The 23,514-nt window shown below is 46.7% G+C and overlaps 78 non-coding genes across 78 annotated transcripts; all 78 read left to right on the top strand.

Moving 5' to 3' along the window:
* The first annotated feature begins 216 nt into the window (after positions 1 to 216).
* trnat-cgu (transfer RNA threonine (anticodon CGU)) lies at positions 217 to 289 on the top strand. The gene has a single exon. It is a non-coding gene; the product is annotated as a tRNA-Thr (tRNA).
* Positions 290 to 508: 219 nt separating this feature from the next.
* trnat-ugu (transfer RNA threonine (anticodon UGU)) lies at positions 509 to 581 on the top strand. Its single transcript has one exon. It is a non-coding gene; the product is annotated as a tRNA-Thr (tRNA).
* Positions 582 to 689: 108 nt separating this feature from the next.
* On the top strand, positions 690 to 762 carry trnat-cgu (transfer RNA threonine (anticodon CGU)). The gene has a single exon. It is a non-coding gene; the product is annotated as a tRNA-Thr (tRNA).
* Positions 763 to 975: 213 nt separating this feature from the next.
* trnaa-ugc (transfer RNA alanine (anticodon UGC)) lies at positions 976 to 1,048 on the top strand. Its single transcript has one exon. It is a non-coding gene; the product is annotated as a tRNA-Ala (tRNA).
* A 146-nt stretch (positions 1,049 to 1,194) lies between these two features.
* trnat-cgu (transfer RNA threonine (anticodon CGU)) lies at positions 1,195 to 1,267 on the top strand. Its single transcript has one exon. It is a non-coding gene; the product is annotated as a tRNA-Thr (tRNA).
* Positions 1,268 to 1,441: 174 nt separating this feature from the next.
* On the top strand, positions 1,442 to 1,514 carry trnat-ugu (transfer RNA threonine (anticodon UGU)). Its single transcript has one exon. It is a non-coding gene; the product is annotated as a tRNA-Thr (tRNA).
* Positions 1,515 to 1,866: 352 nt separating this feature from the next.
* Positions 1,867 to 1,939, top strand: trnat-cgu (transfer RNA threonine (anticodon CGU)). The gene has a single exon. It is a non-coding gene; the product is annotated as a tRNA-Thr (tRNA).
* A 219-nt stretch (positions 1,940 to 2,158) lies between these two features.
* On the top strand, positions 2,159 to 2,231 carry trnat-ugu (transfer RNA threonine (anticodon UGU)). Its single transcript has one exon. It is a non-coding gene; the product is annotated as a tRNA-Thr (tRNA).
* A 141-nt stretch (positions 2,232 to 2,372) lies between these two features.
* Positions 2,373 to 2,445, top strand: trnat-ugu (transfer RNA threonine (anticodon UGU)). The gene has a single exon. It is a non-coding gene; the product is annotated as a tRNA-Thr (tRNA).
* Positions 2,446 to 2,577: 132 nt separating this feature from the next.
* trnat-cgu (transfer RNA threonine (anticodon CGU)) lies at positions 2,578 to 2,650 on the top strand. The gene has a single exon. It is a non-coding gene; the product is annotated as a tRNA-Thr (tRNA).
* Positions 2,651 to 2,789: 139 nt separating this feature from the next.
* On the top strand, positions 2,790 to 2,862 carry trnat-cgu (transfer RNA threonine (anticodon CGU)). The gene has a single exon. It is a non-coding gene; the product is annotated as a tRNA-Thr (tRNA).
* A 174-nt stretch (positions 2,863 to 3,036) lies between these two features.
* Positions 3,037 to 3,109, top strand: trnat-ugu (transfer RNA threonine (anticodon UGU)). The gene has a single exon. It is a non-coding gene; the product is annotated as a tRNA-Thr (tRNA).
* Positions 3,110 to 3,468: 359 nt separating this feature from the next.
* On the top strand, positions 3,469 to 3,541 carry trnat-cgu (transfer RNA threonine (anticodon CGU)). The gene has a single exon. It is a non-coding gene; the product is annotated as a tRNA-Thr (tRNA).
* A 219-nt stretch (positions 3,542 to 3,760) lies between these two features.
* Positions 3,761 to 3,833, top strand: trnat-ugu (transfer RNA threonine (anticodon UGU)). The gene has a single exon. It is a non-coding gene; the product is annotated as a tRNA-Thr (tRNA).
* A 132-nt stretch (positions 3,834 to 3,965) lies between these two features.
* trnat-cgu (transfer RNA threonine (anticodon CGU)) lies at positions 3,966 to 4,038 on the top strand. Its single transcript has one exon. It is a non-coding gene; the product is annotated as a tRNA-Thr (tRNA).
* Positions 4,039 to 5,658: 1,620 nt separating this feature from the next.
* Positions 5,659 to 5,731, top strand: trnat-cgu (transfer RNA threonine (anticodon CGU)). The gene has a single exon. It is a non-coding gene; the product is annotated as a tRNA-Thr (tRNA).
* Positions 5,732 to 5,950: 219 nt separating this feature from the next.
* Positions 5,951 to 6,023, top strand: trnat-ugu (transfer RNA threonine (anticodon UGU)). The gene has a single exon. It is a non-coding gene; the product is annotated as a tRNA-Thr (tRNA).
* Positions 6,024 to 6,131: 108 nt separating this feature from the next.
* trnat-cgu (transfer RNA threonine (anticodon CGU)) lies at positions 6,132 to 6,204 on the top strand. The gene has a single exon. It is a non-coding gene; the product is annotated as a tRNA-Thr (tRNA).
* Positions 6,205 to 6,417: 213 nt separating this feature from the next.
* Positions 6,418 to 6,490, top strand: trnat-ugu (transfer RNA threonine (anticodon UGU)). The gene has a single exon. It is a non-coding gene; the product is annotated as a tRNA-Thr (tRNA).
* Positions 6,491 to 6,636: 146 nt separating this feature from the next.
* Positions 6,637 to 6,709, top strand: trnat-cgu (transfer RNA threonine (anticodon CGU)). The gene has a single exon. It is a non-coding gene; the product is annotated as a tRNA-Thr (tRNA).
* Positions 6,710 to 6,883: 174 nt separating this feature from the next.
* Positions 6,884 to 6,956, top strand: trnat-ugu (transfer RNA threonine (anticodon UGU)). The gene has a single exon. It is a non-coding gene; the product is annotated as a tRNA-Thr (tRNA).
* A 359-nt stretch (positions 6,957 to 7,315) lies between these two features.
* On the top strand, positions 7,316 to 7,388 carry trnat-cgu (transfer RNA threonine (anticodon CGU)). Its single transcript has one exon. It is a non-coding gene; the product is annotated as a tRNA-Thr (tRNA).
* Positions 7,389 to 7,642: 254 nt separating this feature from the next.
* Positions 7,643 to 7,715, top strand: trnat-ugu (transfer RNA threonine (anticodon UGU)). Its single transcript has one exon. It is a non-coding gene; the product is annotated as a tRNA-Thr (tRNA).
* A 132-nt stretch (positions 7,716 to 7,847) lies between these two features.
* trnat-cgu (transfer RNA threonine (anticodon CGU)) lies at positions 7,848 to 7,920 on the top strand. The gene has a single exon. It is a non-coding gene; the product is annotated as a tRNA-Thr (tRNA).
* A 213-nt stretch (positions 7,921 to 8,133) lies between these two features.
* On the top strand, positions 8,134 to 8,206 carry trnat-ugu (transfer RNA threonine (anticodon UGU)). Its single transcript has one exon. It is a non-coding gene; the product is annotated as a tRNA-Thr (tRNA).
* A 108-nt stretch (positions 8,207 to 8,314) lies between these two features.
* On the top strand, positions 8,315 to 8,387 carry trnat-cgu (transfer RNA threonine (anticodon CGU)). The gene has a single exon. It is a non-coding gene; the product is annotated as a tRNA-Thr (tRNA).
* A 213-nt stretch (positions 8,388 to 8,600) lies between these two features.
* Positions 8,601 to 8,673, top strand: trnat-ugu (transfer RNA threonine (anticodon UGU)). The gene has a single exon. It is a non-coding gene; the product is annotated as a tRNA-Thr (tRNA).
* A 146-nt stretch (positions 8,674 to 8,819) lies between these two features.
* Positions 8,820 to 8,892, top strand: trnat-cgu (transfer RNA threonine (anticodon CGU)). The gene has a single exon. It is a non-coding gene; the product is annotated as a tRNA-Thr (tRNA).
* Positions 8,893 to 9,241: 349 nt separating this feature from the next.
* Positions 9,242 to 9,314, top strand: trnat-ugu (transfer RNA threonine (anticodon UGU)). The gene has a single exon. It is a non-coding gene; the product is annotated as a tRNA-Thr (tRNA).
* Positions 9,315 to 9,673: 359 nt separating this feature from the next.
* Positions 9,674 to 9,746, top strand: trnat-cgu (transfer RNA threonine (anticodon CGU)). The gene has a single exon. It is a non-coding gene; the product is annotated as a tRNA-Thr (tRNA).
* A 254-nt stretch (positions 9,747 to 10,000) lies between these two features.
* Positions 10,001 to 10,073, top strand: trnat-ugu (transfer RNA threonine (anticodon UGU)). The gene has a single exon. It is a non-coding gene; the product is annotated as a tRNA-Thr (tRNA).
* Positions 10,074 to 10,205: 132 nt separating this feature from the next.
* trnat-cgu (transfer RNA threonine (anticodon CGU)) lies at positions 10,206 to 10,278 on the top strand. Its single transcript has one exon. It is a non-coding gene; the product is annotated as a tRNA-Thr (tRNA).
* A 213-nt stretch (positions 10,279 to 10,491) lies between these two features.
* On the top strand, positions 10,492 to 10,564 carry trnat-ugu (transfer RNA threonine (anticodon UGU)). The gene has a single exon. It is a non-coding gene; the product is annotated as a tRNA-Thr (tRNA).
* A 108-nt stretch (positions 10,565 to 10,672) lies between these two features.
* trnat-cgu (transfer RNA threonine (anticodon CGU)) lies at positions 10,673 to 10,745 on the top strand. The gene has a single exon. It is a non-coding gene; the product is annotated as a tRNA-Thr (tRNA).
* Positions 10,746 to 10,958: 213 nt separating this feature from the next.
* On the top strand, positions 10,959 to 11,031 carry trnat-ugu (transfer RNA threonine (anticodon UGU)). Its single transcript has one exon. It is a non-coding gene; the product is annotated as a tRNA-Thr (tRNA).
* A 146-nt stretch (positions 11,032 to 11,177) lies between these two features.
* On the top strand, positions 11,178 to 11,250 carry trnat-cgu (transfer RNA threonine (anticodon CGU)). Its single transcript has one exon. It is a non-coding gene; the product is annotated as a tRNA-Thr (tRNA).
* A 174-nt stretch (positions 11,251 to 11,424) lies between these two features.
* On the top strand, positions 11,425 to 11,497 carry trnat-ugu (transfer RNA threonine (anticodon UGU)). The gene has a single exon. It is a non-coding gene; the product is annotated as a tRNA-Thr (tRNA).
* Positions 11,498 to 11,856: 359 nt separating this feature from the next.
* On the top strand, positions 11,857 to 11,929 carry trnat-cgu (transfer RNA threonine (anticodon CGU)). Its single transcript has one exon. It is a non-coding gene; the product is annotated as a tRNA-Thr (tRNA).
* A 254-nt stretch (positions 11,930 to 12,183) lies between these two features.
* On the top strand, positions 12,184 to 12,256 carry trnat-ugu (transfer RNA threonine (anticodon UGU)). Its single transcript has one exon. It is a non-coding gene; the product is annotated as a tRNA-Thr (tRNA).
* Positions 12,257 to 12,388: 132 nt separating this feature from the next.
* trnat-cgu (transfer RNA threonine (anticodon CGU)) lies at positions 12,389 to 12,461 on the top strand. Its single transcript has one exon. It is a non-coding gene; the product is annotated as a tRNA-Thr (tRNA).
* Positions 12,462 to 12,674: 213 nt separating this feature from the next.
* On the top strand, positions 12,675 to 12,747 carry trnat-ugu (transfer RNA threonine (anticodon UGU)). The gene has a single exon. It is a non-coding gene; the product is annotated as a tRNA-Thr (tRNA).
* A 108-nt stretch (positions 12,748 to 12,855) lies between these two features.
* On the top strand, positions 12,856 to 12,928 carry trnat-cgu (transfer RNA threonine (anticodon CGU)). Its single transcript has one exon. It is a non-coding gene; the product is annotated as a tRNA-Thr (tRNA).
* Positions 12,929 to 13,141: 213 nt separating this feature from the next.
* trnat-ugu (transfer RNA threonine (anticodon UGU)) lies at positions 13,142 to 13,214 on the top strand. The gene has a single exon. It is a non-coding gene; the product is annotated as a tRNA-Thr (tRNA).
* Positions 13,215 to 13,360: 146 nt separating this feature from the next.
* Positions 13,361 to 13,433, top strand: trnat-cgu (transfer RNA threonine (anticodon CGU)). Its single transcript has one exon. It is a non-coding gene; the product is annotated as a tRNA-Thr (tRNA).
* A 174-nt stretch (positions 13,434 to 13,607) lies between these two features.
* On the top strand, positions 13,608 to 13,680 carry trnat-ugu (transfer RNA threonine (anticodon UGU)). Its single transcript has one exon. It is a non-coding gene; the product is annotated as a tRNA-Thr (tRNA).
* A 359-nt stretch (positions 13,681 to 14,039) lies between these two features.
* Positions 14,040 to 14,112, top strand: trnat-cgu (transfer RNA threonine (anticodon CGU)). The gene has a single exon. It is a non-coding gene; the product is annotated as a tRNA-Thr (tRNA).
* A 254-nt stretch (positions 14,113 to 14,366) lies between these two features.
* On the top strand, positions 14,367 to 14,439 carry trnat-ugu (transfer RNA threonine (anticodon UGU)). Its single transcript has one exon. It is a non-coding gene; the product is annotated as a tRNA-Thr (tRNA).
* Positions 14,440 to 14,571: 132 nt separating this feature from the next.
* trnat-cgu (transfer RNA threonine (anticodon CGU)) lies at positions 14,572 to 14,644 on the top strand. Its single transcript has one exon. It is a non-coding gene; the product is annotated as a tRNA-Thr (tRNA).
* Positions 14,645 to 14,857: 213 nt separating this feature from the next.
* On the top strand, positions 14,858 to 14,930 carry trnat-ugu (transfer RNA threonine (anticodon UGU)). Its single transcript has one exon. It is a non-coding gene; the product is annotated as a tRNA-Thr (tRNA).
* Positions 14,931 to 15,076: 146 nt separating this feature from the next.
* trnat-cgu (transfer RNA threonine (anticodon CGU)) lies at positions 15,077 to 15,149 on the top strand. Its single transcript has one exon. It is a non-coding gene; the product is annotated as a tRNA-Thr (tRNA).
* A 363-nt stretch (positions 15,150 to 15,512) lies between these two features.
* On the top strand, positions 15,513 to 15,585 carry trnat-ugu (transfer RNA threonine (anticodon UGU)). Its single transcript has one exon. It is a non-coding gene; the product is annotated as a tRNA-Thr (tRNA).
* A 359-nt stretch (positions 15,586 to 15,944) lies between these two features.
* trnat-cgu (transfer RNA threonine (anticodon CGU)) lies at positions 15,945 to 16,017 on the top strand. The gene has a single exon. It is a non-coding gene; the product is annotated as a tRNA-Thr (tRNA).
* A 254-nt stretch (positions 16,018 to 16,271) lies between these two features.
* Positions 16,272 to 16,344, top strand: trnat-ugu (transfer RNA threonine (anticodon UGU)). The gene has a single exon. It is a non-coding gene; the product is annotated as a tRNA-Thr (tRNA).
* A 132-nt stretch (positions 16,345 to 16,476) lies between these two features.
* trnat-cgu (transfer RNA threonine (anticodon CGU)) lies at positions 16,477 to 16,549 on the top strand. The gene has a single exon. It is a non-coding gene; the product is annotated as a tRNA-Thr (tRNA).
* A 213-nt stretch (positions 16,550 to 16,762) lies between these two features.
* Positions 16,763 to 16,835, top strand: trnat-ugu (transfer RNA threonine (anticodon UGU)). The gene has a single exon. It is a non-coding gene; the product is annotated as a tRNA-Thr (tRNA).
* A 146-nt stretch (positions 16,836 to 16,981) lies between these two features.
* On the top strand, positions 16,982 to 17,054 carry trnat-cgu (transfer RNA threonine (anticodon CGU)). Its single transcript has one exon. It is a non-coding gene; the product is annotated as a tRNA-Thr (tRNA).
* A 363-nt stretch (positions 17,055 to 17,417) lies between these two features.
* On the top strand, positions 17,418 to 17,490 carry trnat-ugu (transfer RNA threonine (anticodon UGU)). Its single transcript has one exon. It is a non-coding gene; the product is annotated as a tRNA-Thr (tRNA).
* A 359-nt stretch (positions 17,491 to 17,849) lies between these two features.
* Positions 17,850 to 17,922, top strand: trnat-cgu (transfer RNA threonine (anticodon CGU)). The gene has a single exon. It is a non-coding gene; the product is annotated as a tRNA-Thr (tRNA).
* A 254-nt stretch (positions 17,923 to 18,176) lies between these two features.
* On the top strand, positions 18,177 to 18,249 carry trnat-ugu (transfer RNA threonine (anticodon UGU)). The gene has a single exon. It is a non-coding gene; the product is annotated as a tRNA-Thr (tRNA).
* A 132-nt stretch (positions 18,250 to 18,381) lies between these two features.
* trnat-cgu (transfer RNA threonine (anticodon CGU)) lies at positions 18,382 to 18,454 on the top strand. Its single transcript has one exon. It is a non-coding gene; the product is annotated as a tRNA-Thr (tRNA).
* A 213-nt stretch (positions 18,455 to 18,667) lies between these two features.
* On the top strand, positions 18,668 to 18,740 carry trnat-ugu (transfer RNA threonine (anticodon UGU)). The gene has a single exon. It is a non-coding gene; the product is annotated as a tRNA-Thr (tRNA).
* Positions 18,741 to 18,848: 108 nt separating this feature from the next.
* Positions 18,849 to 18,921, top strand: trnat-cgu (transfer RNA threonine (anticodon CGU)). The gene has a single exon. It is a non-coding gene; the product is annotated as a tRNA-Thr (tRNA).
* Positions 18,922 to 19,134: 213 nt separating this feature from the next.
* Positions 19,135 to 19,207, top strand: trnat-ugu (transfer RNA threonine (anticodon UGU)). The gene has a single exon. It is a non-coding gene; the product is annotated as a tRNA-Thr (tRNA).
* Positions 19,208 to 19,353: 146 nt separating this feature from the next.
* Positions 19,354 to 19,426, top strand: trnat-cgu (transfer RNA threonine (anticodon CGU)). Its single transcript has one exon. It is a non-coding gene; the product is annotated as a tRNA-Thr (tRNA).
* A 174-nt stretch (positions 19,427 to 19,600) lies between these two features.
* On the top strand, positions 19,601 to 19,673 carry trnat-ugu (transfer RNA threonine (anticodon UGU)). Its single transcript has one exon. It is a non-coding gene; the product is annotated as a tRNA-Thr (tRNA).
* Positions 19,674 to 20,032: 359 nt separating this feature from the next.
* On the top strand, positions 20,033 to 20,105 carry trnat-cgu (transfer RNA threonine (anticodon CGU)). The gene has a single exon. It is a non-coding gene; the product is annotated as a tRNA-Thr (tRNA).
* A 254-nt stretch (positions 20,106 to 20,359) lies between these two features.
* Positions 20,360 to 20,432, top strand: trnat-ugu (transfer RNA threonine (anticodon UGU)). Its single transcript has one exon. It is a non-coding gene; the product is annotated as a tRNA-Thr (tRNA).
* Positions 20,433 to 20,564: 132 nt separating this feature from the next.
* On the top strand, positions 20,565 to 20,637 carry trnat-cgu (transfer RNA threonine (anticodon CGU)). The gene has a single exon. It is a non-coding gene; the product is annotated as a tRNA-Thr (tRNA).
* Positions 20,638 to 20,850: 213 nt separating this feature from the next.
* trnat-ugu (transfer RNA threonine (anticodon UGU)) lies at positions 20,851 to 20,923 on the top strand. The gene has a single exon. It is a non-coding gene; the product is annotated as a tRNA-Thr (tRNA).
* A 146-nt stretch (positions 20,924 to 21,069) lies between these two features.
* Positions 21,070 to 21,142, top strand: trnat-cgu (transfer RNA threonine (anticodon CGU)). The gene has a single exon. It is a non-coding gene; the product is annotated as a tRNA-Thr (tRNA).
* A 363-nt stretch (positions 21,143 to 21,505) lies between these two features.
* Positions 21,506 to 21,578, top strand: trnat-ugu (transfer RNA threonine (anticodon UGU)). Its single transcript has one exon. It is a non-coding gene; the product is annotated as a tRNA-Thr (tRNA).
* Positions 21,579 to 21,937: 359 nt separating this feature from the next.
* On the top strand, positions 21,938 to 22,010 carry trnat-cgu (transfer RNA threonine (anticodon CGU)). Its single transcript has one exon. It is a non-coding gene; the product is annotated as a tRNA-Thr (tRNA).
* Positions 22,011 to 22,264: 254 nt separating this feature from the next.
* Positions 22,265 to 22,337, top strand: trnat-ugu (transfer RNA threonine (anticodon UGU)). Its single transcript has one exon. It is a non-coding gene; the product is annotated as a tRNA-Thr (tRNA).
* Positions 22,338 to 22,469: 132 nt separating this feature from the next.
* Positions 22,470 to 22,542, top strand: trnat-cgu (transfer RNA threonine (anticodon CGU)). Its single transcript has one exon. It is a non-coding gene; the product is annotated as a tRNA-Thr (tRNA).
* A 213-nt stretch (positions 22,543 to 22,755) lies between these two features.
* On the top strand, positions 22,756 to 22,828 carry trnat-ugu (transfer RNA threonine (anticodon UGU)). The gene has a single exon. It is a non-coding gene; the product is annotated as a tRNA-Thr (tRNA).
* Positions 22,829 to 22,936: 108 nt separating this feature from the next.
* Positions 22,937 to 23,009, top strand: trnat-cgu (transfer RNA threonine (anticodon CGU)). The gene has a single exon. It is a non-coding gene; the product is annotated as a tRNA-Thr (tRNA).
* Positions 23,010 to 23,222: 213 nt separating this feature from the next.
* trnat-ugu (transfer RNA threonine (anticodon UGU)) lies at positions 23,223 to 23,295 on the top strand. The gene has a single exon. It is a non-coding gene; the product is annotated as a tRNA-Thr (tRNA).
* Positions 23,296 to 23,441: 146 nt separating this feature from the next.
* On the top strand, positions 23,442 to 23,514 carry trnat-cgu (transfer RNA threonine (anticodon CGU)). Its single transcript has one exon. It is a non-coding gene; the product is annotated as a tRNA-Thr (tRNA).

Below are 23,514 nucleotides of genomic sequence, written 5' to 3'. Positions count from 1 at the left end.
TTGTGAAATCTGTGCCTTCTTTAAAGCTACTTGCACATTAGCATGCGGGAAAGGCACTACAAATTCACCGTAGAAAATGCATTTTTGGTTGATGGTGCTTTGGGGCGCAGATAGCTGTTAAGGTTTATTTTTTTCCGTCAATTGCTCTTTGTATCATGAAAGGACAGGCACTGGCAACATTTCTGGATGAAACACTGAATACTCTCCATCGTACAAGGCTCCATAGCTCAGTGGCAAGAGCACTGGTCTCGTAAACCAGGGGTCGCGAGTTCAGTCCTCGCTGGAGCCCATTTCTTGGTCTATGGCACAGAGATTCAATTCTCACATACCATCGTTTGTCTTTGATGCTAAGCTGCCGTGATAGAGGTCAGGAGAATGCGCACCTGTCGACAATCTACCTGTATTTAATGGATTCGCTGATCAGACCTCATTTTCCACATAGCCGTCAAAATAGAGCTACATGAAATGTCGCACGACAGATTTTCTGAGCCAAAACCACAAAACATGTGGCTTCATAGCTCAGTGTTTAGAGCACTGGTCTTGTAAACCAGGGGTCGTGAGTTCAATCCTCACTGGAGCCTGGAGCCTGGCCCCTGTCAAAGAGTTTTACAGCAAAGCTACTTGAACTGCATCTTCTTCTGTTTACACAAGTCCCCGTTGCTTGTCAGGTCTACCTTTTTCCAACGCCAGGCTCCATAGCTCAGTGGCAAGAGCACTGGTCTCGTAAACCAGGGGTGGTGAGTTCAATCCTCGCTGGAGCCTATTTCTTGGTCTTTGGCACAGAGATTCACATACCGTTGTTTGTCTTTGATGCTAAGCTTCTGTGATAGAGGTCAGGAGAATGCGCACCAGTCGACAATCTACTCGTATTTAAGGGTTAGCCGACCAGACCTTATTTTCCACACAGTTGTCAAAATAGCCAGCCACATGAAACGTTGCACAACAGATTTTCTGACCCAGAACACAGACATCTGTGGCTTCATAGCTCAGTGGTTAGAGCACTGGTCTTGCAAACCAGGGGTCGTGAGTTCAATCCTCACTGGAGCCTAGAACTTGTCTATGAGTTTTACAGCAAAGCCAATATCGACTACTTTGCCTGCATCGTCTTCTGTTCACCACCTTCTGTTTGCAAGAGTCCCAGGCTGCTTCAAGGGTTCCAATAAAGCCTCTTGGGTCTACTAACTTTGGACGCCAGGCTCCATAGCTCAGTGGCAAGAGCACTGGTCTCGTAAACCAGGGGTCGCGAGTTCAATTCTCGCTGGAGCCTGTTTGACAGAGAACATCATTTGGCCGTGAAACTAACCTTCTGCGGTAAAGTTCGGCAAAAGAAACATTAGAAACTGCTCACCGATCAAACCTGCTTTTCGACACGCCTTCTCACACAGGGATCCATATGAAATGTGGCCCAACAGATTTTCTGACCCAAAGTCGCCATATCTGTGGCTTCATAGCTCAGTGGTTAGAGCACTGGTCTTGTAAACCAGGGGTCGTGAGTTCAATCCTCACTGGAGCCTGCATTGCAGCTTATCAGCAAAGCTGACATGAACAACTTTGCTTGGATCCTCTGGTTTTCACCGCCTTGTATAGACAAGAATCCCGATAAATTCAAAGCTTCCTATAAAGTGTATTAAGTCAACCTACCTTCTGGGGTTGTGAAATCTGTGCCTTCTTTAAAGCTACTTGCACATTAGCATGCGGGAAAGGCACTACAAATTCAACGTAGAAAATGTATTTTTGGTTGATGGTGCTTTGGGGCGCAGATAGCTGTTAAGGTTTATTTTTTTCCGTCAATTGCTCTTTGTATCATGAAAGGACAGGCACAGGCAACATTTCTGGATGAAACACTGAATACTCTCCATCGTACAAGGCTCCATAGCTCAGTGGCAAGAGCACTGGTCTCGTAAACCAGGGGTCGCGAGTTCAATCCTCGCTGGAGCCTATTTCTTGGTCTATGGCACAGAGATTCAATTCTCACATACCATCGTTTGTCTTTGATGCTAAGCTGCCGTGATAGAGGTCAGGAGAATGCGCACCTGTCGACAATCTACCTGTATTTAATGGATTCGCTGATCAGACCTCATTTTCCACACAGCCGTCAAAATAGAGCTACATGAAATGTCGCACGACAGATTTTCTGAGCTAAAACCACAAAACATGTGGCTTCATAGCTCAGTGGTTAGAGCACTGGTCTTGTAAACCAGGGGTCGTGAGTTCAATCCTCACTGGAGCCTGGAGCCTGGCCCCTGTCAAAGAGTTTTACAGCAAAGCTACTTGAACTGCATCTTCTTCTGTTTACACAAGTCACCGTTGCTTCAAGGGTTCCAATGAAGAACATGTGGCTTCATAGCTCAGTGGTTATATTCAAAACATGTGGCTTCATAGCTCAGTGGTTAGAGCACTGGTCTTGTAAACCAGGGGTCGTGAGTTCAATTCTCACTGGAGCCTAGACCCTGTCGGAGACTTTTACAGCAAAGCTGATTACGAACTACTTGGCCTACATCTTCTTCTGTTTACACCAGTCCCCGTTGCTTCAAGGGTTCCAATGAAGGATGTTGGGTCTACCTTCTTCCAACGCCAGGCTCCATAGCTCAGTGGCAAGAGCACTGGTCTCGTAAACCAGGGGTCGCGAGTTCAATCCTCACTGGATCTTGTCTATGAGTTTTACAGCAAAGCCAATATCGACTACTTTGCCTGCATCGTCTTCTGTTCACCACCTTCTGTTTACAAGAGTCCCAGGCTGCTTCAAGGGTTCCAATAAAGCCTCTTGGGTCTACTAACTTTGGACGCCAGGCTCCATAGCTCAGTGGCAAGAGCACTGGTCTCGTAAACCAGGGGTCGCGAGTTCAATCCTCGCTGGAGCCTGTTTGACAGAGAACATCATTTGGCCGTGAAACTAACCTTCTGCGGTAAAGTTCGGCAAAAGAAACATTAGAAACTGCTCACCGATCAAACCTGCTTTTCGACACGCCTTCTCACACAGGGATCCATATCAAATGTGGCCCAACAGATTTTCTGACCCAAAGTCGCCATATCTGTGGCTTCATAGCTCAGTGGTTAGAGCACTGGTCTTGTAAACCAGGGGTCGTGAGTTCAATCCTCACTGGAGCCTGCACCCTGCATAGCAGCTTATCAGCAAAGCTGACATGAACAACTTTGCTTGGATCCTCTGCTTTTCGCCGCCTTGTATAGACAAGAATCCCGATAAATTCAAAGCTTCCTATAAAGTGTATTAAGTCAACCTACCTTCTGGGGTTGTGAAATCTGTGCCTTCTTTAAAGCTACTTGCACATTAGCATGCGGGAAAGGCACTACAAATTCACCGTAGAAAATGCATTTTTGGTTGATGGTGCTTTGGGGCGCAGATAGCTGTTAAGGTTTATTTTTTTCCGTCAATTGCTCTTTGTATCATGAAAGGACAGGCACTGGCAACATTTCTGGATGAAACACTGAATACTCTCCATCGTACAAGGCTCCATAGCTCAGTGGCAAGAGCACTGGTCTCGTAAACCAGGGGTCGCGAGTTCAGTCCTCCCTGGAGCCTATTTCTTGGTCTATGGCACAGGGATTCAATTCTCACATACCATCGTTTGTCTTTGATGCTAAGCTGCTGTGAAAGAGGTCAGGAGAATGCGCACCTGTCGACAATCTACCTGTATTTAATGGATTCGCTGATCAGACCTCATTTTCCACACAGCCGTCAAAATAGAGCCACATGAAATGTCGCACGACAGATTTTCTGAGCCAAAACCTCAAAACATGTGGCTTCATAGCTCAGTGGTTAGAGCACTGGTCTTGTAAACCAGGGGTCGTGAGTTCAATTCTCACTGGAGCCTAGACCCTGTCAGAGACTTTTACAGCAAAGCTGATTACGAACTACTTGGCCTACATCTTCTTCTGTTTACACCAGTCCCCGTTGCTTCAAGGGTTCCAATGAAGGATGTTGGGTCTACCTTCTTCCAACGCCAGGCTCCATAGCTCAGTGGCAAGAGCACTGGTCTCGTAAACCAGGGGTCGCGAGTTCAATCCTCGCTGGAGCCTGTTTCTTGGTCTTTGGCACAGAGATTCACATACCGTTGTTTGTCTTTGATGCTAAGCTTCTGTGATAGAGGTCAGGAGAATGCGCACCAGTCGACAATCTACTCGTATTTAAGGGTTAGCCGACCAGACCTTATTTTCCACACAGTTGTCAAAATAGCCAGCCACATGAAACGTTGCACAACAGATTTTCTGACCCAAAACACAGACATCTGTGGCTTCATAGCTCAGTGGTTAGAGCACTGGTCTTGTAAACCAGGGGCCGTGAGTCAGAGGAGGCTTCTATAAGACTACAGGTGAAGCAGTGCTTCACCAAAAAAAAGTAAACATAAAAAAAAAAAAACCCTTACAATAATCCCCTTTTCACTGTTTTGAAACAGAAAGACAGTCATTAAGACGAGCTGTTTTCCTGAATTCAATTCTGTGAGTGACAACAGCGCTATCCCCACACCCGCGGTGAAACAGACAATTGCAGTGAATCAGACAATTTTCTTGCTTCACTACCATCGATATATTTTCCCATTGACTTCAATGTAAATCGAGTGAAACCCCCCGCGGCTCGTGGATTTTTCCCGTTTCAATGGATCCTTATGGAAGATAAGTCCCACCCGTGAAGCAGTGACCGATAGGCTAGAATTTTGCACTTCCGTCACTTGAATATGATTGACACAATACTCTGGCCAGTCAACGCCTTCATAAGGAAACTATCGTAAACTGACTTTGACAGCGACGATTTAGGAGAGCTTCATAATCAGCAACAACAACAACACATAATTTGTTGAACAGTCATTTCATAAGACATATCTTTATTTATCAGTGTAGATGAGGATTTTGTTACTTAGGGTTAGTGAATATCTTTTTTGTTTCCTAATATAATTTGTTTAGCAAGAGCCCTTACAAGCTAGGGTAGCCTATTGCTAGGAGGGTATCTAGCTAGCTTCGTTTCAAGTCATATTCATATGGATAAATTACGAGTGGAAGCAGAGGGCAGACCAAAACCTTCTGTGGAAATTACACAGCTCGTTGATGCTACGGTAAGGAGACATTTCAATTGTAGAATGTGAGGAAGAACCGTGAGTAAGGCTGAACGATATACCGTTATGTAAGGGATAATCAACGACGTGCCGTGCGTCTATAGGAAAATAATGCACGTTCGAAGTGGTAAGGTCCCGACGCCGCAACCGCGTCGGTCGATGGGGTTTGCTTCACCAAAAAATGTGATGACCAGCCGCCACTGTCGTGAGTTCAATCCTCACTGGAGCCTGCACCCTGCATAGCAGCTTATCAGCAAAGCTGACATGAACAACTTTGCTTGGATCCTCTGGTTTTCGCCGCCTTGTATAGACAAGAATCCCGATAAATTCAAAGCTTCCTATAAAGTGTATTAAGTCAACCTACCTTCTGGGGTTGTGAAATCTGTGCCTTCTTTAAAGCTACTTGCACATTAGCATGCGGGAAAGGCACTACAAATTCACCGTAGAAAATGCATTTTTGGTTGATGGTGCTTTGGGGCGCAGATAGCTGTTAAGGTTTATTTTTTTCCGTCAATTGCTCTTTGTATCATGAAAGGACAGGCACAGGCAACATTTCTGGATGAAACACTGAATACTCTCCATCGTACAAGGCTCCATAGCTCAGTGGCAAGAGCACTGGTCTCGTAAACCAGGGGTCGCGAGTTCAATCCTCGCTGGAGCCTATTTCTTGGTCTATGGCACAGAGATTCAATTCTCACATACCATCGTTTGTCTTTGATGCTAAGCTGCCGTGATAGAGGTCAGGAGAATGCGCACCTGTCGACAATCTACCTGTATTTAATGGATTCGCTGATCAGACCTCATTTTCCACACAGCCGTCAAAATAGAGCTACATGAAATGTCGCACGACAGATTTTCTGAGCCAAAACCACAAAACATGTGGTTTCATAGCTCAGTGGTTAGAGCACTGGTCTTGTAAACCAGGGATCGTGAGTTCAATCCTCACTGGAGCCTGGAGCCTGGCCCCTGTCAAAGAGTTTTACAGCAAAGCTACTTGAACTGCATCTTCTTCTGTTTACACAAGTCCCCGTTGCTTGTCGGGTCTACCTTTTTCCAACGCCAGGCTCCATAGCTCAGTGGCAAGAGCACTGGTCTCGTAAACCAGGGGTGGTGAGTTCAATCCTCGCTGGAGCCTATTTCTTGGTCATTGGCACAGAGATTCACATACCGTTGTTTGTCTTTGATGCTAAGCTTCTGTGATAGAGGTCAGGAGAATGCGCACCAGTCGACAATCTACTCGTATTTAAGGGTTAGCCGACCAGACCTTATTTTCCACACAGTTGTCAAAATAGCCAGCCACATGAAACGTTGCACAACAGATTTTCTGACCCAAAACACAGACATCTGCGGCTTCATAGCTCAGTGGTTAGAGCACTGGTCTTGTAAACCAGGGGTCGTGAGTTCAACCCTCACTGGATCCTAGAACTTGTCTGTGAGTTTTACAGCAAAGCCAATATCGACTACTTTGCCTGCATCGTCTTCTGTTCACCACCTTCTTTTTGCAAGAGTCCCAGGCTGCTTCAAGGGTTCCAATAAAGCCTCTTGGGTCTACTAACTTTGGACGCCAGGCTCCATAGCTCAGTGGCAAGAGCACTGGTCTCGTAAACCAGGGGTTGCGAGTTCAATCCTCGCTGGAGCCTGTTTGACAGAGAACATCATTTGGCCGTGAAACTAACCTTCTGCGGTAAAGTTCGGCAAAAGAAACATTAGAAACTGCTCACCGATCAAACCTGCTTTTCGACACGCCTTCTCACACAGGAATCCATATGAAATGTGGACCAACAGATTTTCTGACCCAAAGTCGCCATATCTGTGGTTTCATAGCTCAGTGGTTAGAGCACTGGTCTTGTAAACCAGGGGTCGTGAGTTCAATCCTCACTGGAGCCTGCACCCTGCATAGCAGCTTATCAGCAAAGCTGACATGAACAACTTTCCTTGGATCCTCTGCTTTTCGCCGCCTTGTATAGACAAGAATCCCGATAAATTCAAAGCTTCCTATAAAGTGTATTAAGTCAACCTACCTTCTGGGGTTGTGAAATCTGTGCCTTCTTTAAAGCTACTTGCACATTAGCATGCGGGAAATGCACTACAAATTCACCGTAGAAAATGCATTTTTGGTTGATGGTGCTTTGGGGCGCAGATAGCTGTTAAGGTTTATTTTTTTCCGTCAATTGCTCTTTGTATCATGAAAGGACAGGCACAGGCAACATTTCTGGATGAAACACTGAATACTCTCCATCGTACAAGGCTCCATAGCTCAGTGGCAAGAGCACTGGTCTCGTAAACCAGGGGTCGCGAGTTCAATCCTCGCTGGAGCCTATTTCTTGGTCTATGGCACAGAGATTCAATTCTCACATACCATCGTTTGTCTTTGATGCTAAGCTGCCGTGATAGAGGTCAGGAGAATGCGCACCTGTCGACAATCTACCTGTATTTAATGGATTCGCTGATCAGACCTCATTTTCCACACAGCCGTCAAAATAGAGCCACATGAAATGTCGCACGACAGATTTTCCGAGCCAAAACCTCAAAACATGTGGCTTCATAGCTCAGTGGTTATATTCGAAACATGTGGCTTCATAGCTCAGTGGTTAGAGCACTGGTCTTGTAAACCAGGGGTCGTGAGTTCAATTCTCACTGGAGCCTAGACCCTGTCAGAGACTTTTACAGCAAAGCTGATTACGAACTACTTGGCCTACATCTTCTTCTGTTTACACCAGTCCCCGTTGCTTCAAGGGTTCCAATGAAGGATGTTGGGTCTACCTTCTTCCAACGCCAGGCTCCATAGCTCAGTGGCAAGAGCACTGGTCTCGTAAACCAGGGGTCGCGAGTTCAATCCTCGCTGGAGCCTGTTTCTTGGTCTTTGGCACAGAGATTCACATACCGTTGTTTGTCTTTGATGCTAAGCTTCTGTGATAGAGGTCAGGAGAATGCGCACCAGTCGACAATCTACTCGTATTTAAGGGTTAGCCGACCAGACCTTATTTTCCACACAGTTGTCAAAATAGCCAGCCACATGAAACGTTGCACAACAGATTTTCTGACCCAAAACACAGACATCTGTGGCTTCATAGCTCAGTGGTTAGAGCACTGGTCTTGTAAACCAGGGATCGTGAGTTCAATCCTCACTGGAGCTTGGAGCCTGGCCCCTGTCAAAGAGTTTTACAGCAAAGCTACTTGAACTGCATCTTCTTCTGTTTACACAAGTCCCCGTTGCTTGTCGGGTCTACCTTTTTCCAACGCCAGGCTCCGTAGCTCAGTGGCAAGAGCACTGGTCTCGTAAACCAGGGGTGGTGAGTTCAATTCTCGCTGGAGCCTATTTCTTGGTCTTTGGCACAGAGATTCACATACCGTTGTTTGTCTTTGATGCTAAGCTTCTGTGATAGAGGTCAGGAGAATGCGCACCAGTCGACAATCTACTCGTATTTAAGGGTTAGCCGACCAGACCTTATTTTCCACACAGTTGTCAAAATAGCCAGCCACATGAAACGTTGCACAACAGATTTTCTGACCCAAAACACAGACATCTGTGGCTTCATAGCTCAGTGGTTAGAGCACTGGTCTTGTAAACCAGGGGTCGTGAGTTCGATCCTCACTGGATCCTAGAACTTGTCTATGAGTTTTACAGCAAAGCCAATATCGACTACTTTGCCTGCATCGTCTTCTGTTCACCACCTTCTTTTTGCAAGAGTCCCAGGCTGCTTCAAGGGTTCCAATAAAGCCTCTTGGGTCTACTAACTTCGGACGCCAGGCTCCATAGCTCAGTGGCAAGAGCACTGGTCTCGTAAACCAGGGGTCGCGAGTTCAATCCTCGCTGGAGCCTGTTTGACAGAGGGTGCCTCTCATTATGCCTCCTCGATCCTCGAGGGGCGTTCCCACTGATCTATAACTAACACTGGATAGACTATCCCATTGTTTCCCCCCCATCATTCTTTATGTAGATCAGTGAGGATCGAGGCATCGAGGAGCGAGGGAGGACGTATAAACGCTACATGAAACGCACCCAGAGAACATCATTTGGCCGTGAAACTAACCTTCTGCGGTAAAGTTCGGCAAAAGAAACATTAGAAACTGCTCACCGATCAAACCTGCTTTTCGACACGCCTTCTCACACAGGGATCCATATGAAATGTGGCCCAACAGATTTTCTGACCCAAAGTCGCCATATCTGTGGCTTCATAGCTCAGTGGTTAGAGCACTGGTCTTGTAAACCAGGGGTCATGAGTTCAATCCTCACTGGAGCCTGCACCCTGCATAGCAGCTTATCAGCAAAGCTGACATGAACAACTTTCCTTGGATCCTCTGCTTTTCGCCGCCTTGTATAGACAAGAATCCCGATAAATTCAAAGCTTCCTATAAAGTGTATTAAGTCAACCTACCTTCTGGGGTTGTGAAATCTGTGCCTTCTTTAAAGCTACTTGCACATTAGCATGCGGGAAAGGCACTACAAATTCACCGTAGAAAATGCATTTTTGGTTGATGGTGCTTAAGGGCGCAGATAGCTGTTAAGGTTTATTTTTTTCCGTCAATTGCTCTTTGTATCATGAAAGGACAGGCACAGGCAACATTTCTGGATGAAACACTGAATACTCTCCATCGTACAAGGCTCCATAGCTCAGTGGCAAGAGCACTGGTCTCGTAAACCAGGGGTCGCGAGTTCAATCCTCGCTGGAGCCTATTTCTTGGTCTATGGCACAGAGATTCAATTCTCACATACCATCGTTTGTCTTTGATGCTAAGCTGCCGTGATAGAGGTCAGGAGAATGCGCACCTGTCGACAATCTACCTGTATTTAATGGATTCGCTGATCAGACCTCATTTTCCACACAGCCGTCAAAATAGAGCCACATGAAATGTCGCACGACAGATTTTCCGAGCCAAAACCTCAAAACATGTGGCTTCATAGCTCAGTGGTTATATTCAAAACATGTGGCTTCATAGCTCAGTGTTTAGAGCACTGGTCTTGTAAACCAGGGGTCGTGAGTTCAATTCTCACTGGAGCCTAGACCCTGTCAGAGACTTTTACAGCAAAGCTGATTACGAACTACTTGGCCTACATCTTCTTCTGTTTACACCAGTCCCCGTTGCTTCAAGGGTTCCAATGAAGGATGTTGGGTCTACCTTCTTCCAACGCCAGGCTCCATAGCTCAGTGGCAAGAGCACTGGTCTCGTAAACCAGGGGTCGCGAGTTCAATCCTCGCTGGAGCCTGTTTCTTGGTCTTTGGCACAGAGATTCACATACCGTTGTTTGTCTTTGATGCTAAGCTTCTGTGATAGAGGTCAGGAGAATGCGCACCAGTCGACAATCTACTCGTATTTAAGGGTTAGCCGACCAGACCTTATTTTCCACACAGTTGTCAAAATAGCCAGCCACATGAAACGTTGCACAACAGATTTTCTGACCCAAAACACAGACATCTGTGGCTTCATAGCTCAGTGGTTAGAGCACTGGTCTTGTAAACCAGGGATCGTGAGTTCAATCCTCACTGGAGCTTGGAGCCTGGCCCCTGTCAAAGAGTTTTACAGCAAAGCTACTTGAACTGCATCTTCTTCTGTTTACACAAGTCCCCGTTGCTTGTCGGGTCTACCTTTTTCCAACGCCAGGCTCCGTAGCTCAGTGGCAAGAGCACTGGTCTCGTAAACCAGGGGTGGTGAGTTCAATCCTCGCTGGAGCCTATTTCTTGGTCTTTGGCACAGAGATTCACATACCGTTGTTTGTCTTTGATGCTAAGCTTCTGTGATAGAGGTCAGGAGAATGCGCACCAGTCGACAATCTACTCGTATTTAAGGGTTAGCCGACCAGACCTTATTTTCCACACAGTTGTCAAAATAGCCAGCCACATGAAACGTTGCACAACAGATTTTCTGACCCAAAACACAGACATCTGTGGCTTCATAGCTCAGTGGTTGGAGCACTGGTCTTGTAAACCAGGGGTCGTGAGTTCAATCCTCACTGGATCCTAGAACTTGTCTATGAGTTTTACAGCAAAGCCAATATCGACTACTTTGCCTGCATCGTCTTCTGTTCACCACCTTCTTTTTGCAAGAGTCCCAGGCTGCTTCAAGGGTTCCAATAAAGCCTCTTGGGTCTACTAACTTTGGACGCCAGGCTCCATAGCTCAGTGGCAAGAGCACTGGTCTCGTAAACCAGGGGTTGCGAGTTCAATCCTCGCTGGAGCCTGTTTGACAGAGAACATCATTTGGCCGTGAAACTAACCTTCTGCGGTAAAGTTCGGCAAAAGAAACATTAGAAACTGCTCACCGATCAAACCTGCTTTTCGACACGCCTTCTCACACAGGGATCCATATGAAATGTGGCCCAACAGATTTTCTGACCCAAAGTCGCCATATCTGTGGCTTCATAGCTCAGTGGTTAGAGCACTGGTCTTGTAAACCAGGGGTCGTGAGTTCAATCCTCACTGGAGCCTGCACCCTGCATAGCAGCTTATCAGCAAAGCTGACATGAACAACTTTGCTTGGATCCTCTGCTTTTCGCCGCCTTGTATAGACAAGAATCCCGATAAATTCAAAGCTTCCTATAAAGTGTATTAAGTCAACCTACCTTCTGGGGTTGTGAAATCTGTGCCTTCTTTAAAGCTACTTGCACATTAGCATGCGGGAAAGGCACTACAAATTCACCGTAGAAAATGCATTTTTGGTTGATGGTGCTTTGGGGCGCAGATAGCTGTTAAGGTTTATTTTTTTCCGTCAATTGCTCTTTGTATCATGAAAGGACAGGCACAGGCAACATTTCTGGATGAAACACTGAATACTCTCCATCGTACAAGGCTCCATAGCTCAGTGGCAAGAGCACTGGTCTCGTAAACCAGGGGTCGCGAGTTCAATCCTCGCTGGAGCCTATTTCTTGGTCTATGGCACAGAGATTCAATTCTCACATACCATCGTTTGTCTTTGATGCTAAGCTGCCGTGATAGAGGTCAGGAGAATGCGCACCTGTCGACAATCTACCTGTATTTAATGGATTCGCTGATCAGACCTCATTTTCCACACAGCCGTCAAAATAGAGCCACATGAAATGTCGCACGACAGATTTTCCGAGCCAAAACCTCAAAACATGTGGCTTCATAGCTCAGTGGTTATATTCAAAACATGTGGCTTCATAGCTCAGTGTTTAGAGCACTGGTCTTGTAAACCAGGGGTCGTGAGTTCAATTCTCACTGGAGCCTAGACCCTGTCAGAGACTTTTACAGCAAAGCTGATTACGAACTACTTGGCCTACATCTTCTTCTGTTTACACCAGTCCCCGTTGCTTCAAGGGTTCCAATGAAGGATGTTGGGTCTACCTTCTTCCAACGCCAGGCTCCATAGCTCAGTGGCAAGAGCACTGGTCTCGTAAACCAGGGGTCGCGAGTTCAATCCTCGCTGGAGCCTGTTTCTTGGTCTTTGGCACAGAGATTCACATACCGTTGTTTGTCTTTGATGCTAAGCTTCTGTGATAGAGGTCAGGAGAATGCGCACCAGTCGACAATCTACTCGTATTTAAGGGTTAGCCGACCAGACCTTATTTTCCACACAGTTGTCAAAATAGCCAGCCACATGAAACGTTGCACAACAGATTTTCTGACCCAAAACACAGACATCTGTGGCTTCATAGCTCAGTGGTTAGAGCACTGGTCTTGTAAACCAGGGATCGTGAGTTCAATCCTCACTGGAGCTTGGAGCCTGGCCCCTGTCAAAGAGTTTTACAGCAAAGCTACTTGAACTGCATCTTCTTCTGTTTACACAAGTCCCCGTTGCTTGTCGGGTCTACCTTTTTCCAACGCCAGGCTCCGTAGCTCAGTGGCAAGAGCACTGGTCTCGTAAACCAGGGGTGGTGAGTTCAATCCTCGCTGGAGCCTATTTCTTGGTCTTTGGCACAGAGATTCACATACCGTTGTTTGTCTTTGATGCTAAGCTTCTGTGATAGAGGTCAGGAGAATGCGCACCAGTCGACAATCTACTCGTATTTAAGGGTTAGCCGACCAGACCTTATTTTCCACACAGTTGTCAAAATAGCCAGCCACATGAAACGTTGCACAACAGATTTTCTGACCCAAAACACAGACATCTGTGGCTTCATAGCTCAGTGGTTGGAGCACTGGTCTTGTAAACCAGGGGTCGTGAGTTCAATCCTCACTGGATCCTAGAACTTGTCTATGAGTTTTACAGCAAAGCCAATATCGACTACTTTGCCTGCATCGTCTTCTGTTCACCACCTTCTTTTTGCAAGAGTCCCAGGCTGCTTCAAGGGTTCCAATAAAGCCTCTTGGGTCTACTAACTTTGGACGCCAGGCTCCATAGCTCAGTGGCAAGAGCACTGGTCTCGTAAACCAGGGGTTGCGAGTTCAATCCTCGCTGGAGCCTGTTTGACAGAGAACATCATTTGGCCGTGAAACTAACCTTCTGCGGTAAAGTTCGGCAAAAGAAACATTAGAAACTGCTCACCGATCAAACCTGCTTTTCGACACGCCTTCTCACACAGGGATCCATATGAAATGTGGCCCAACAGATTTTCTGACCCAAAGTCGCCATATCTGTGGCTTCATAGCTCAGTGGTTAGAGCACTGGTCTTGTAAACCAGGGGTCGTGAGTTCAATCCTCACTGGAGCCTGCACCCTGCATAGCAGCTTATCAGCAAAGCTGACATGAACAACTTTGCTTGGATCCTCTGCTTTTCGCCGCCTTGTATAGACAAGAATCCCGATAAATTCAAAGCTTCCTATAAAGTGTATTAAGTCAACCTACCTTCTGGGGTTGTGAAATCTGTGCCTTCTTTAAAGCTACTTGCACATTAGCATGCGGGAAAGGCACTACAAATTCACCGTAGAAAATGCATTTTTGGTTGATGGTGCTTTGGGGCGCAGATAGCTGTTAAGGTTTATTTTTTTCCGTCAATTGCTCTTTGTATCATGAAAGGACAGGCACAGGCAACATTTCTGGATGAAACACTGAATACTCTCCATCGTACAAGGCTCCATAGCTCAGTGGCAAGAGCACTGGTCTCGTAAACCAGGGGTCGCGAGTTCAATCCTCGCTGGAGCCTATTTCTTGGTCTATGGCACAGAGATTCAATTCTCACATACCATCGTTTGTCTTTGATGCTAAGCTGCCGTGATAGAGGTCAGGAGAATGCGCACCTGTCGACAATCTACCTGTATTTAATGGATTCGCTGATCAGACCTCATTTTCCACACAGCCGTCAAAATAGAGCCACATAAAATGTCGCACGACAGATTTTCCGAGCCAAAACCTCAAAACATGTGGCTTCATAGCTCAGTGGTTATATTCAAAACATGTGGCTTCATAGCTCAGTGGTTAGAGCACTGGTCTTGTAAACCAGGGGTCGTGAGTTCAATTCTCACTGGAGCCTAGACCCTGTCAGAGACTTTTACAGCAAAGCTGATTACGAACTACTTGGCCTACATCTTCTTCTGTTTACACCAGTCCCCGTTGCTTCAAGGGTTCCCATGAAGGATGTTGGGTCTACCTTCTTCCAACGCCAGGCTCCATAGCTCAGTGGCAAGAGCACTGGTCTCGTAAACCAGGGGTCGCGAGTTCAATCCTCGCTGGAGCCTGTTTCTTGGTCTTTGGCACAGAGATTCACATACCGTTGTTTGTCTTTGATGCTAACATTCTGTGATAGAGGTCAGGAGAATGCGCACCAGTCGACAATCTACTCGTATTTAAGGGTTAGCCGACCAGACCTTATTTTCCACACAGTTGTCAAAATAGCCAGCCACATGAAACGTTGCACAACAGATTTTCTGACCCAAAACACAGACATCTGTGGCTTCATAGCTCAGTGGTTAGAGCACTGGTCTTGTAAACCAGGGGTCGTGAGTTCAATCCTCACTGGAGCCTAGAGCTTGTCTATGAGTTTTACAGCAAAGCCAATATCGACTACTTTGCCTGCATCGTCTTCTGTTCACCACCTTCTGTTTACAAGAGTCCCAGGCTGCTTCAAGGGTTCCAATAAAGCCTCTTGGGTCTACTAACTTCGGACGCCAGGCTCCATAGCTCAGTGGCAAGAGCACTGGTCTCGTAAACCAGGGGTCGCGAGTTCAATCCTCGCTGGAGCCTGTTTGACAGAGGGTGCCTCTCATTATGCCTCCTCGATCCTCGATGCTCGATCCTCGAGGGGCGTTCCCACTGATCTATAACTAACACTGGATAGACTATCCCATTGTTTCCCCCCCATCATTCTTTATGTAGATCAGTGAGGATCGAGGCATCGAGGAGCGAGGGAGGACGTATAAACGCTACATGAAACGCACCCAGAGAACATCATTTGGCCGTGAAACTAACCTTCTGCGGTAAAGTTCGGCAAAAGAAACATTAGAAACTGCTCACCGATCAAACCTGCTTTTCGACACGCCTTCTCACACAGGGATCCATATGAAATGTGGCCCAACAGATTTTCTGACCCAAAGTCGCCATATCTGTGGCTTCATAGCTCAGTGGTTAGAGCACTGGTCTTGTAAACCAGGGGTCGTGAGTTCAATCCTCACTGGAGCCTGCACCCTGCATAGCAGCTTATCAGCAAAGCTGACATGAACAACTTTGCTTGGATCCTCTGCTTTTCGCCGCCTTGTATAGACAAGAATCCCGATAAATTCAAAGCTTCCTATAAAGTGTATTAAGTCAACCTACCTTCTGGGGTTGTGAAATCTGTGCCTTCTTTAAAGCTACTTGCACATTAGCATGCGGGAAAGGCACTACAAATTCACCGTAGAAAATGCATTTTTGGTTGATGGTGCTTTGGGGCGCAGATAGCTGTTAAGGTTTATTTTTTTCCGTCAATTGCTCTTTGTATCATGAAAGGACAGGCACAGGCAACATTTCTGGATGAAACACTGAATACTCTCCATCGTACAAGGCTCCATAGCTCAGTGGCAAGAGCACTGGTCTCGTAAACCAGGGGTCGCGAGTTCAATCCTCGCTGGAGCCTATTTCTTGGTCTATGGCACAGAGATTCAATTCTCACATACCATCGTTTGTCTTTGATGCTAAGCTGCCGTGATAGAGGTCAGGAGAATGCGCACCTGTCGACAATCTACCTGTATTTAATGGATTCGCTGATCAGACCTCATTGTCCACACAGCCGTCAAAATAGAGCCACATAAAATGTCGCACGACAGATTTTCCGAGCCAAAACCTCAAAACATGTGGCTTCATAGCTCAGTGGTTATATTCAAAACATGTGGCTTCATAGCTCAGTGGTTAGAGCACTGGTCTTGTAAACCAGGGGTCGTGAGTTCAATTCTCACTGGAGCCTAGACCCTGTCAGAGACTTTTACAGCAAAGCTGATTACGAACTACTTGGCCTACATCTTCTTCTGTTTACACCAGTCCCCGTTGCTTCAAGGGTTCCCATGAAGGATGTTGGGTCTACCTTCTTCCAACGCCAGGCTCCATAGCTCAGTGGCAAGAGCACTGGTCTCGTAAACCAGGGGTCGCGAGTTCAATCCTCGCTGGAGCCTGTTTCTTGGTCTTTGGCACAGAGATTCACATACCGTTGTTTGTCTTTGATGCTAACATTCTGTGATAGAGGTCAGGAGAATGCGCACCAGTCGACAATCTACTCGTATTTAAGGGTTAGCCGACCAGACCTTATTTTCCACACAGTTGTCAAAATAGCCAGCCACATGAAACGTTGCACAACAGATTTTCTGACCCAAAACACAGACATCTGTGGCTTCATAGCTCAGTGGTTAGAGCACTGGTCTTGTAAACCAGGGGTCGTGAGTTCAATCCTCACTGGAGCCTAGAGCTTGTCTATGAGTTTTACAGCAAAGCCAATATCGACTACTTTGCCTGCATCGTCTTCTGTTCACCACCTTCTGTTTACAAGAGTCCCAGGCTGCTTCAAGGGTTCCAATAAAGCCTCTTGGGTCTACTAACTTCGGACGCCAGGCTCCATAGCTCAGTGGCAAGAGCACTGGTCTCGTAAACCAGGGGTCGCGAGTTCAATCCTCGCTGGAGCCTGTTTGACAGAGGGTGCCTCTCATTATGCCTCCTCGATCCTCGATGCTCGATCCTCGAGGGGCGTTCCCACTGATCTATAACTAACACTGGATAGACTATCCCATTGTTTCCCCCCCATCATTCTTTATGTAGATCAGTGAGGATCGAGGCATCGAGGAGCGAGGGAGGACGTATAAACGCTACATGAAACGCACCCAGAGAACATCATTTGGCCGTGAAACTAACCTTCTGCGGTAAAGTTCGGCAAAAGAAACATTAGAAACTGCTCACCGATCAAACCTGCTGTTCGACACGCCTTCTCACACAGGGATCCATATGAAATGTGGCCCAACAGATTTTCTGACCCAAAGTCGCCATATCTGTGGCTTCATAGCTCAGTGGTTAGAGCACTGGTCTTGTAAACCAGGGGTCGTGAGTTCAATCCTCACTGGAGCCTGCACCCTGCATAGCAGCTTATCAGCAAAGCTGACATGAACAACTTTCCTTGGATCCTCTGCTTTTCGCCGCCTTGTATAGACAAGAATCCCGATAAATTCAAAGCTTCCTATAAAGTGTATTAAGTCAACCTACCTTCTGGGGTTGTGAAATCTGTGCCTTCTTTAAAGCTACTTGCACATTAGCATGCGGGAAAGGCACTACAAATTCACCGTAGAAAATGCATTTTTGGTTGATGGTGCTTAAGGGCGCAGATAGCTGTTAAGGTTTATTTTTTTCCGTCAATTGCTCTTTGTATCATGAAAGGACAGGCACAGGCAACATTTCTGGATGAAACACTGAATACTCTCCATCGTACAAGGCTCCATAGCTCAGTGGCAAGAGCACTGGTCTCGTAAACCAGGGGTCGCGAGTTCAATCCTCGCTGGAGCCTATTTCTTGGTCTATGGCACAGAGATTCAATTCTCACATACCATCGTTTGTCTTTGATGCTAAGCTGCCGTGATAGAGGTCAGGAGAATGCGCACCTGTCGACAATCTACCTGTATTTAATGGATTCGCTGATCAGACCTCATTTTCCACACAGCCGTCAAAATAGAGCCACATGAAATGTCGCACGACAGATTTTCCGAGCCAAAACCTCAAAACATGTGGCTTCATAGCTCAGTGGTTATATTCAAAACATGTGGCTTCATAGCTCAGTGGTTAGAGCACTGGTCTTGTAAACCAGGGGTCGTGAGTTCAATTCTCACTGGAGCCTAGACCCTGTCAGAGACTTTTACAGCAAAGCTGATTACGAACTACTTGGCCTACATCTTCTTCTGTTTACACCAGTCCCCGTTGCTTCAAGGGTTCCAATGAAGGATGTTGGGTCTACCTTCTTCCAACGCCAGGCTCCATAGCTCAGTGGCAAGAGCACTGGTCTCGTAAACCAGGGGTCGCGAGTTCAATCCTCGCTGGAGCCTGTTTCTTGGTCTTTGGCACAGAGATTCACATACCGTTGTTTGTCTTTGATGCTAAGCTTCTGTGATAGAGGTCAGGAGAATGCGCACCAGTCGACAATCTACTCGTATTTAAGGGTTAGCCGACCAGACCTTATTTTCCACACAGTTGTCAAAATAGCCAGCCACATGAAACGTTGCACAACAGATTTTCTGACCCAAAACACAGACATCTGTGGCTTCATAGCTCAGTGGTTAGAGCACTGGTCTTGTAAACCAGGGATCGTGAGTTCAATCCTCACTGGAGCTTGGAGCCTGGCCCCTGTCAAAGAGTTTTACAGCAAAGCTACTTGAACTGCATCTTCTTCTGTTTACACAAGTCCCCGTTGCTTGTCGGGTCTACCTTTTTCCAACGCCAGGCTCCGTAGCTCAGTGGCAAGAGCACTGGTCTCGTAAACCAGGGGTGGTGAGTTCAATCCTCGCTGGAGCCTATTTCTTGGTCTTTGGCACAGAGATTCACATACCGTTGTTTGTCTTTGATGCTAAGCTTCTGTGATAGAGGTCAGGAGAATGCGCACCAGTCGACAATCTACTCGTATTTAAGGGTTAGCCGACCAGACCTTATTTTCCACACAGTTGTCAAAATAGCCAGCCACATGAAACGTTGCACAACAGATTTTCTGACCCAAAACACAGACATCTGTGGCTTCATAGCTCAGTGGTTAGAGCACTGGTCTTGTAAACCAGGGGTCGTGAGTTCAATCCTCACTGGATCCTAGAACTTGTCTATGAGTTTTACAGCAAAGCCAATATCGACTACTTTGCCTGCATCGTCTTCTGTTCACCACCTTCTTTTTGCAAGAGTCCCAGGCTGCTTCAAGGGTTCCAATAAAGCCTCTTGGGTCTACTAACTTTGGACGCCAGGCTCCATAGCTCAGTGGCAAGAGCACTGGTCTCGTAAACCAGGGGTTGCGAGTTCAATCCTCGCTGGAGCCTGTTTGACAGAGAACATCATTTGGCCGTGAAACTAACCTTCTGCGGTAAAGTTCGGCAAAAGAAACATTAGAAACTGCTCACCGATCAAACCTGCTTTTCGACACGCCTTCTCACACAGGGATCCATATGAAATGTGGCCCAACAGATTTTCTGACCCAAAGTCGCCATATCTGTGGCTTCATAGCTCAGTGGTTAGAGCACTGGTCTTGTAAACCAGGGGTCGTGAGTTCAATCCTCACTGGAGCCTGCACCCTGCATAGCAGCTTATCAGCAAAGCTGACATGAACAACTTTGCTTGGATCCTCTGCTTTTCGCCGCCTTGTATAGACAAGAATCCCGATAAATTCAAAGCTTCCTATAAAGTGTATTAAGTCAACCTACCTTCTGGGGTTGTGAAATCTGTGCCTTCTTTAAAGCTACTTGCACATTAGCATGCGGGAAAGGCACTACAAATTCACCGTAGAAAATGCATTTTTGGTTGATGGTGCTTTGGGGCGCAGATAGCTGTTAAGGTTTATTTTTTTCCGTCAATTGCTCTTTGTATCATGAAAGGACAGGCACAGGCAACATTTCTGGATGAAACACTGAATACTCTCCATCGTACAAGGCTCCATAGCTCAGTGGCAAGAGCACTGGTCTCGTAAACCAGGGGTCGCGAGTTCAATCCTCGCTGGAGCCTATTTCTTGGTCTATGGCACAGAGATTCAATTCTCACATACCATCGTTTGTCTTTGATGCTAAGCTGCCGTGATAGAGGTCAGGAGAATGCGCACCTGTCGACAATCTACCTGTATTTAATGGATTCGCTGATCAGACCTCATTTTCCACACAGCCGTCAAAATAGAGCCACATAAAATGTCGCACGACAGATTTTCCGAGCCAAAACCTCAAAACATGTGGCTTCATAGCTCAGTGGTTATATTCAAAACATGTGGCTTCATAGCTCAGTGGTTAGAGCACTGGTCTTGTAAACCAGGGGTCGTGAGTTCAATTCTCACTGGAGCCTAGACCCTGTCAGAGACTTTTACAGCAAAGCTGATTACGAACTACTTGGCCTACATCTTCTTCTGTTTACACCAGTCCCCGTTGCTTCAAGGGTTCCCATGAAGGATGTTGGGTCTACCTTCTTCCAACGCCAGGCTCCATAGCTCAGTGGCAAGAGCACTGGTCTCGTAAACCAGGGGTCGCGAGTTCAATCCTCGCTGGAGCCTGTTTCTTGGTCTTTGGCACAGAGATTCACATACCGTTGTTTGTCTTTGATGCTAACATTCTGTGATAGAGGTCAGGAGAATGCGCACCAGTCGACAATCTACTCGTATTTAAGGGTTAGCCGACCAGACCTTATTTTCCACACAGTTGTCAAAATAGCCAGCCACATGAAACGTTGCACAACAGATTTTCTGACCCAAAACACAGACATCTGTGGCTTCATAGCTCAGTGGTTAGAGCACTGGTCTTGTAAACCAGGGGTCGTGAGTTCAATCCTCACTGGAGCCTAGAGCTTGTCTATGAGTTTTACAGCAAAGCCAATATCGACTACTTTGCCTGCATCGTCTTCTGTTCACCACCTTCTGTTTACAAGAGTCCCAGGCTGCTTCAAGGGTTCCAATAAAGCCTCTTGGGTCTACTAACTTCGGACGCCAGGCTCCATAGCTCAGTGGCAAGAGCACTGGTCTCGTAAACCAGGGGTCGCGAGTTCAATCCTCGCTGGAGCCTGTTTGACAGAGGGTGCCTCTCATTATGCCTCCTCGATCCTCGATGCTCGATCCTCGAGGGGCGTTCCCACTGATCTATAACTAACACTGGATAGACTATCCCATTGTTTCCCCCCCATCATTCTTTATGTAGATCAGTGAGGATCGAGGCATCGAGGAGCGAGGGAGGACGTATAAACGCTACATGAAACGCACCCAGAGAACATCATTTGGCCGTGAAACTAACCTTCTGCGGTAAAGTTCGGCAAAAGAAACATTAGAAACTGCTCACCGATCAAACCTGCTTTTCGACACGCCTTCTCACACAGGGATCCATATGAAATGTGGCCCAACAGATTTTCTGACCCAAAGTCGCCATATCTGTGGCTTCATAGCTCAGTGGTTAGAGCACTGGTCTTGTAAACCAGGGGTCGTGAGTTCAATCCTCACTGGAGCCTGCACCCTGCATAGCAGCTTATCAGCAAAGCTGACATGAACAACTTTCCTTGGATCCTCTGCTTTTCGCCGCCTTGTATAGACAAGAATCCCGATAAATTCAAAGCTTCCTATAAAGTGTATTAAGTCAACCTACCTTCTGGGGTTGTGAAATCTGTGCCTTCTTTAAAGCTACTTGCACATTAGCATGCGGGAAAGGCACTACAAATTCACCGTAGAAAATGCATTTTTGGTTGATGGTGCTTTGGGGCGCAGATAGCTGTTAAGGTTTATTTTTTTCCGTCAATTGCTCTTTGTATCATGAAAGGACAGGCACAGGCAACATTTCTGGATGAAACACTGAATACTCTCCATCGTACAAGGCTCCATAGCTCAGTGGCAAGAGCACTGGTCTCGTAAACCAGGGGTCGCGAGTTCAATCCTCGCTGGAGCTTATTTCTTGGTCTATGGCACAGAGATTCAATTCTCACATACCATCGTTTGTCTTTGATGCTAAGCTGCCGTGATAGAGGTCAGGAGAATGCGCACCTGTCGACAATCTACCTGTATTTAATGGATTCGCTGATCAGACCTCATTTTCCACACAGCCGTCAAAATAGAGCCACATGAAATGTCGCACGACAGATTTTCCGAGCCAAAACCTCAAAACATGTGGCTTCATAGCTCAGTGGTTATATTCAAAACATGTGGCTTCATAGCTCAGTGGTTAGAGCACTGGTCTTGTAAACCAGGGGTCGTGAGTTCAATTCTCACTGGAGCCTAGACCCTGTCAGAGACTTTTACAGCAAAGCTGATTACGAACTACTTGGCCTACATCTTCTTCTGTTTACACCAGTCCCCGTTGCTTCAAGGGTTCCAATGAAGGATGTTGGGTCTACCTTCTTCCAACGCCAGGCTCCATAGCTCAGTGGCAAGAGCACTGGTCTCGTAAACCAGGGGTCGCGAGTTCAATCCTCGCTGGAGCCTGTTTCTTGGTCTTTGGCACAGAGATTCACATACCGTTGTTTGTCTTTGATGCTAAGCTTCTGTGATAGAGGTCAGGAGAATGCGCACCAGTCGACAATCTACTCGTATTTAAGGGTTAGCCGACCAGACCTTATTTTCCACACAGTTGTCAAAATAGCCAGCCACATGAAACGTTGCACAACAGATTTTCTGACCCAAAACACAGACATCTGTGGCTTCATAGCTCAGTGGTTAGAGCACTGGTCTTGTAAACCAGGGATCGTGAGTTCAATCCTCACTGGAGCTTGGAGCCTGGCCCCTGTCAAAGAGTTTTACAGCAAAGCTACTTGAACTGCATCTTCTTCTGTTTACACAAGTCCCCGTTGCTTGTCGGGTCTACCTTTTTCCAACGCCAGGCTCCGTAGCTCAGTGGCAAGAGCACTGGTCTCGTAAACCAGGGGTGGTGAGTTCAATCCTCGCTGGAGCCTATTTCTTGGTCTTTGGCACAGAGATTCACATACCGTTGTTTGTCTTTGATGCTAAGCTTCTGTGATAGAGGTCAGGAGAATGCGCACCAGTCGACAATCTACTCGTATTTAAGGGTTAGCCGACCAGACCTTATTTTCCACACAGTTGTCAAAATAGCCAGCCACATGAAACGTTGCACAACAGATTTTCTGACCCAAAACACAGACATCTGTGGCTTCATAGCTCAGTGGTTAGAGCACTGGTCTTGTAAACCAGGAGTCGTGAGTTCAATCCTCACTGGATCCTAGAACTTGTCTATGAGTTTTACAGCAAAGCCAATATCGACTACTTTGCCTGCATCGTCTTCTGTTCACCACCTTCTTTTTGCAAGAGTCCCAGGCTGCTTCAAGGGTTCCAATAAAGCCTCTTGGGTCTACTAACTTTGGACGCCAGGCTCCATAGCTCAGTGGCAAGAGCACTGGTCTCGTAAACCAGGGGTTGCGAGTTCAATCCTCGCTGGAGCCT

This window comes from Sardina pilchardus, chromosome 8, assembly GCF_963854185.1.
Source record: "Sardina pilchardus chromosome 8, fSarPil1.1, whole genome shotgun sequence".
In the NCBI taxonomy this organism is placed as follows: domain Eukaryota; kingdom Metazoa; phylum Chordata; class Actinopteri; order Clupeiformes; family Clupeidae; genus Sardina; species Sardina pilchardus.
The sequence above is the reverse complement of the archived record's forward strand: the minus strand, read 5'-3'. Positions and strand labels throughout refer to the sequence as shown.